Genomic DNA, 7799 nt, shown 5'->3' on the forward strand with positions numbered 1-7799 from the left:
AAGATAGCATTATGTCCTTTGCTTTCTTTGGATATAGAGAAAGGATGCATGGTTGGTAGTGTGAGACGAAGGTCATAAATAGTTGATTTGAGGAGGTTGGAGTCTCGAAAGGATATGAATACTATCCAATGTCTTGATGTTAAGCATTGAGACCAATATTTTGGTTCCATTACCATTTTAAAAAAAGAATCAACCATGAAGATTATCATACTCTTATTGTGTAGTAGAATAGGAGGCTCATCTACTCGAGTGTGCAATGCAATGTTTAGAAGCTAATCTCTCACCCTTGCAACTTGCTTACCCTAAAACATATGAGGCTAGTTTAGGAAGGTCAAATCAATTAGGAATTGATTTGTTGGATTGAGATTGAGAAATATTGAATATGATAGGTTAGGTTCAAGGACAAAGAAAACTCATAAAAACACAAAAAGAAACAAAAAACCACCAAACTCAAATTCTTGATGTTTGCCAAAAATAGTGTGTATGGTCACTGTTTTCATTGTTTGGATAGTCTATGGCATGGAAAAAAGTAAGATAAGCACAATCTAAAGGGTGACTTTTTGGATTCCATATGCTCCATACCATTAAATAGGAGTTGAGGGGGCAGACAGGACTACAGAGGGTAGATAGAGGTTTAGTAACCAAATAGGCATATAGTTTTCCATTGCTCTTGTGATCATGTTTGCTATATTGCTTTTTCAAGCATGCATCTAAGGCATTGGTGTATAATGACTTATGTGAGGGATACAAAATAAAGTGCCCCAACTAAGAGGAAAAATGCTATTACCTTGTTGAGATGGAGTTGATCAAGGTGGCAACAAACAAGAAAGAGAAAACAAAAAATGAAAAAGATGTTGAAACATCATCAAAGGCAAATCCATCAAGGTGGCAACAAACAAGAAAGAGAAAACAAAAAACAAAAAAGATGTTGAAACATCATCAAAGGCAAATCCATCATCACCATGCCATGTCGGTACTTCTTTCCCTTTGCTTTGATTCTTTATGGACCAGTACAAGGGAATGGGGGTATAGTGACGGTTGTTTCTGACGCAAAAGAGAGGCTCACTATTTGTGTCTGTGTTGCAAATAGCAACGCCGCTCCAAGAAAAAAAAAGCAGCAAAAACTTGAGCGTGGCATTTTTCCGCAAAGAGTTTAAGAGAAAGTGAAAGAAATCGTGGCTTTGGGAGGGAGAGGGAGAGGAAGAGAGAAAGAGAGAGACGGAGAGCTTCTCACCGCCGTCGCCGCTGTCGTACGCGAAGAAGAGGGAGAAGTGCATGAAGGAGAAAGAGGGGACGTCGCAAAGAGGAGACGAAGAATCCATCCTCGGGCCTTTGCGGTAAGTACATTGCCTCCTCTTGGTTTGTTTGTGTGCTTTCTTCTTTTCTTTTGTTTGATTTTCTGATAATGAAATGCATTGAGGGAGAAAGAGAGGAAATGAGAGAGGGAGAACAAGAAAGGAAAAGGAAGAGCGAATGAGAGAGAGAGAGAATAAAGATGAAAGATAACAAAGAAAGAGAGAAAGAGAGAGAGAAAGGGAGGGACAGAGGAGAATGAGTGAGAAAACAATGAGGGGATGGAGAGAAACAAAGAAAGAGAAAGAAAGAAAGAAAAAGAGGGGGGAGAGAAAACGAAACAGAGAGTGAAGGGAGAGGTGGATAAAAGGGTGAAGTAAAGAGAACAAGGATAGTGGAAACAAAAAAGAGAGAGAGAAAGGGAGGGAGATAGAGGAGAATGAGTGAGAAAACAATGAGGGGGCGGAGAGAAACAAAGGGAGGGCAACAAAGAAAGAGAGAAAGAAAGAAAGAGAGGGGGGAGAGAACACAAAACAGAGTGAAAGGAGAGGTGGATAAAAGGGTGAAGTAAAGAGAAGAAGGATAGTGGAAAAAAAAAGAGAGCTAGAAAGAGAATTGGAGAAAAAGAGACAAAAAGAGGGAGAAAAATAGAGATAGAAAAAACAATAAATAGAGAGCAAGAGAAAGAGAGAGAAAAATGAAAACAATGAGAGAATTAGAGAGAATAAAATTATAGAAAGATAATGGTAGAGGGGGAAGAGAGACACGAAGAGGGGTGGGGAGAGAGAGTCTTTCAATGCCTTGTTTTATGAGTTTTTTATTTTTGATCTTTGATTTTGATTTTAGCAAGATGCGTCGAGTGTAAATGAAGAGGAAACGAGAGAAAGACATAAAGAAAAGAAGAGAGGGAAAGGAAAAGAGAGAAAAAGTGAGAGTGGAGAGGGAAGATGGGGGGGATAAAGAAACATTTATAGAAATAGAGGGGGAGAGAGAAGCAAAGAAGAATGAAGGAATGCAAATAACAAAAGAAAAAGAGAATGAGAACAAAAACTCGTTGTTGGTTGTAACGTAGAAAAACTGGAAAATGATAATGGTCATGATGTCCAAGATCGCAAGGCGTATCTTAATCAGTGTGTCCCGTGACCTTACTTTCAATGCAAGCTAGCAAGTAGACGAAACCGTTGCTTGTCTATAGAACATGTACGATGCTTCGATGAGTTCCAATTGGAGATCATTGATTTGGCGATCTCAGACTTTGAGCAAACGGTAAGAAAATTGTATATCAATCATACCTTACATTCGCAAACTAATTGAATATCATATACAAAAACATTAGACGTGCTCGTAAACTTTATACAGAGAGGTAACGTCTCATCCCAAGGAGGAATGCACCTATTGCGGCTAGTTAGAAAAGTTTGTGGGCATGCGATGGATGGATTTCCTGAGCCTATCCACTACTTGGAAGACACGACTCAGTCTATACCCTCTATACCAAAGGAGACAGACAGCTTTTTAGACCGTCCTCCAATCTTGGAGCCTGAGATGGAGGCAATGATCGATGCATTGATGCCCATGGATGCTAAGAGGCATCTGATCTACTAAGAGAGGAAACGTCCATACCATTATATGATGGGTGCTGAGTATCTCACCTGAAGATGCTGATTGAGCTCCTAAGTGTGGAGGCAAAATACGAGTGGAGTGATGCGAGTGTGACCAAGTTGTTCATGTACATTCTACATACGCTCTTCATTGACTTTTTTGACTCCATTGTAAAAAACACTTGTGCTTTTTCAAGGTGTTTTATGATTTTTTTTAGGTTGCTAAAGTATCATATATTACCACTTGAAAATACCATACCTAAGTCTTGTGATGATGCACGACATGTTTTACGAAAGCTTAGGGAAGGGCAAGAAGTAAGTTTTTTTAGCTAGTTTTTTTTGGCAACCCCTCTATTCTTATTCCACATAGTTCACTTATTCTAGCCTTAGATGTATCCACCTCTACTTTCACTTCCACTACCACCACCACCGTTGTCACTTTTGCCACCACCACCCCCGCAGTCACTAGCTCTACCACCACCACCACCATCATTACCTTCGCCACCACCTTCACTCACTCATACATACACACACACACACACACTCTCTCTCTCTCTATATATAGGTAAGTAGTTCATTCTCTCTCTCTCTCTCTCTCTCTCTCTCTCTCTCTCTCTCTCTCTCTCTCAACTTATGCCACCTATCTCACCATCACCACTACCTCCCTCCCCCCTCTCTCTCTCTCTCTCTCTTTTGCAACCCAAAAATATATTTGTGCTAGTACTATGGATTGATAGAATGTGTATTATATCCTCTATGTGTATGTGTGTGTATCTCATTAAAAACTTGTTTCTATCTCTCTCATTAATATATATACATATGTACGTGTGCATGCATTTATGTGTATATATTAGAAGTCTTAACACGTGCACACACACATATACACACATATGATTAGTTCAAAGAAGTATAACTATATTTTATAGCCTATGAGTATTAATATTTCAACAACATGATGTCAACTTAGCAAAGACATGCACAATGAGAGACCAAGATAATGGTCTCTCTCTCTTTCTCTCTCTCTCTCTCTCTCTCTCTCTCTCTCTCTCTCTCTCTCTCTCTCTCATTAAGCATATTGACTAAGCATCGAATTTATACTTGTTTTAACCAATCAATATCCCTTCTTGCCACCATAATAAATAATCCAAAAATATTCAAGCTTTAATGATGAGTGTTTATTTTTTAACCAACATTTAATAAAGTTGCTAGAGTCATGTATAAAGAAAAATGTTTAGTGAGTATTTGGAATGGATGCAAATGAAGATATGTTTATACATCAACCCATGCTTACTAAAGAGAACTTACATCTCATATTTGGAAAGAGAAAAACTTTTCCAATGTCGCCCATAATGTGACTAGCAAAGCAAAGACTTTGCTAATTATTAGAGTAAATGCATTTTATTTTGTTGAGAAAATACAAACATATCTCGCTTTAGTTAGCTATGATTAAATTTATGATAATCTTTTACTATTATTATCTATCAATTTGTGAACAATAACGCACTTACCAAATATCAACATAATATGAATCTAGATCCGGATTGCTTGTAGAAATTGTTTGAAGTACTAATCATTTTTAGTTAATTAGTAAATAGAAATAGAGAGAGAGAGAGAGAGAGAGAGAGAGAGAGAGAGAGAGAGAGAGAGAGAGAGAGAGAGAGAGAGAGAGATTATGTAACTTGCTCTGAATATTTTTTTGTTCGAGAAGGAGCTAGCAACTTGTCGAGAAGATGATTGCTTGCAACCCCTTTTTGAGATGAATTTTTTTTTCACAAATCTCCTTCATCATTTCTTTGAAGGGACTTATAAATTTTTTTTTCACCAAACAGGGGGTTAATGGTAAACCCATTCTTGGCGAAATTGTTTTTCACAAGTCCTCTCTAATTTTTTTTTCACTAAATATGGAGCTATCAACAACCTTCTTAGCCAAAAAATTTATCATAAGTCCCCTTAGATAGATGGAGACAACTTCTAAATTTTTTTCACTGAGAAGGGTTTGCTGGAAACCTTTGTCTGGCGACAAAAAATTTCATGTCCCCTTAGAGAGATAATGTAGGGGAGTTGTGATTCAAAGCTCTCTCTCTCTCTCTCTCTCTCTCTCTCTCTCTCTCTCTCTCCGAGAAAGGGTTGCTAGCAACCCCTGTTCGGCAAAAAAACATCCGTCTCTATCTCTCTTTCTCAATAAGGAAACTACTACAACATTCAAGTGGACAAAGTTTTGTTCTTCTAGTTCACACAGGAGATAAAGAGAATTTCAAACCAAATGATGATATTGAGTCTTGGAAGTAATGCAAGTTAGTAGCATGGAGACTTCTCTACAAGCATAACTTGGTATCCTTCTATAGAAGTATATTTACAATGGTATCTTGTCAATGTGTTCTCTATATGTAATACAACTATGAATGGTAGGTTCATGTATAGGCAATTGGAGAAGAGGATGTTACAAACGTTTCCAAGGAAATGTAGGGGTTAGGTGCACTTGAAGAAGGAGTAGCTCATATATAAGGATCACTAGATTGAGAATATGGCTAATTGTAGGAAAGTGATACTTGCAGTGCATTTGTTCTTGTAACTCATTCTTCAGTAAGGAGTCACGGTGAAGCCACAATTTCTAAAATGTTTTGATGATATTGATTGGCCACACTTTAATCCTACAATGATACTATTTGTGGATGATAGCATAAAGACCTAACTCCTTTACATATCCATTTATATTTCAAGAAATCCCATGGATACCATCATCTTCAAATAGATGCTTCCCTATTTGACTTAAGGAAAATCCCTTGAATACCATCCTCTTGAAATACATGCTTCCATATTTGAGTGAGCTAGTAAGTTTTCATGGGGGAGTCTAGGAGTTTGTTAGAGAACACCCATTTCACCCTCCTGCAATGGAGCTGGATTGATATTTAATGTTTGCAAAAAATATGTTCATTTGATTTGCATATAGTAGCTCACTGACTTGCAAATGCATTTGTGGATTTAGAAAAATTTTCGGTAGTTTTTGTAGTAAGTTCTGAAAGGGATGCAGGAGACGGGGGAGAGAAGAGCACACACAATGTAGGTACTGTCAACAATGTTATGACAGCCTTATTGCACTTTCATATATATATATATATATATATATATATATATATATATATATATATATATATATATATATATGAATAAAAAATATGGGCGGTCACTGTACACGGGTAGGTCCAAGGGCCTTTTACCCCAACAACCTCCCACTAAAAGGCCAATGGGCCATGGAGTGAAAAAGCAAAACAAAAGAAAAGAGACAGGGTAAGGAATCATGACATCTCACCCAACGCCCAATCGGAAAGCGAGCTGTGCAATAAGTGGCGGGAACCTCCTCATAAGAAAAGTCAAGCATCCTTGAGTCCATGACATCTAGGAGATAAGCAATCCCATAGTTCTAGACAATAGAGCAATCCATGATTGCTTCCCATGAAGCAAGCAACACAACTCATAAGTGCACGGCTGTAAAGTATCAGAGTGGTGCATAGCATCAGCACAGTGCATAAAAGACAACGAAGAGCATACAGACTCTCCAAGGTCAATCATCAAAAGAGGGCTAGCATCCTGGACACAAGTCAAAAGGGGTGTCAAGATAGTATGCGGCCTCATCAAAGCAGAAGACTGACATACGGTTGTAGAATCAGCCATAAAGCGCACTGAACGTGCATCAAGAGGCCTAAGAGGTGTCTGCGTCTCATAAAAGACAACATGATGGCTACTAGAACCTGCTGGGCATCTAAATCCCAAAACCTGTAAGCCGTAAAGTCACCATCTCCATAACCAAGGAGAAGACATCTGCGTGACATAAGCTCATGTGGCATACTGACAATGGCTTGGCAGCCAAATATCCTCAAGTGATCATAGGAGGATCTCTTACCACTCCATGCCTCATGAGGTGTAATACCCATCCAAAGTCAAGCAGGACATCCTGTTAACCAAGTAGACTGCTGTCATAAGGGCCTCAGCCCAAAAGCCATAAGACAATCCATTTGTGGTAAGCATAGCAGCAACCTTTGCCTGTAAGGTCAGGCACATGCCATGAGCAATCCCATAACACTGGGGGCATAAGAAATCAATGCCATACAACTGACAAGAGATCCGTAAGCTGGGAGAGATAGCATGACTCTCATAATCCATTTGCAAGCATCTAGGCCTGCTACCAGCAGAATCCATAAACATGTCAAGCATAGTAACAGCATTCTCAATCCATACCAAAGGGTAAGCCCAAACATGGTGGGTAGCATGATCCATGAAGGTCACAAAATATAACGCTCCACCAAGTGACTGGGAAGGCATAGATCCATATACTGTAACATGGATTAGATCTAGAGGAGCATGCCTCACACGATCGCCATAAGCCAAAGAGGCTCTGCACGGACCATGAGTACAATGAGGGCAAGTAGCATGGGGAAAAGCAGGCAATAAGCCCATATTACATAAAGCATCCATCTCAGTGTGTTGTACATGGCCTAGGTGACAATGCCATAACAATGCATGTGGTATCTGCGTAACTGCAACCATAGAATCTCCCACATGAGAGACATGCACTATATAATCACTGCCATATCTAGCACCTCTGGCCAATACCAAGCAACCACGGTGGATTTTCCATGAAGTATCCCCAAGAGAGACATAATATCTTGCACCATGCAACTGACTGATAGAGATCAGGCTCTTCCTGAGAGTAGGTATATGCAAGACATAACAGAGCATAAGAGAAGACCCATTTGGCAAAGCCAAGTGTGTATCCCTTGTACTAGTAACATGACAATCCTGCTCAAGGCCCAAAGAAATACATCCGTCAACCTCCCTATAAGAAGAGAACCAAGCTCTATGCGGAGTAACATGACAATATTCAATTGCATCATCATGGGTAACTACATG

The sequence above is a fragment of the Lygodium microphyllum genome, chromosome 22 (assembly GCF_053477565.2).
Source record: "Lygodium microphyllum isolate KBCC chromosome 22, Lygodium_microphyllum_v1.1.10, whole genome shotgun sequence".
NCBI classification, from domain to species: Eukaryota; Viridiplantae; Streptophyta; class Polypodiopsida; order Schizaeales; family Lygodiaceae; genus Lygodium; species Lygodium microphyllum.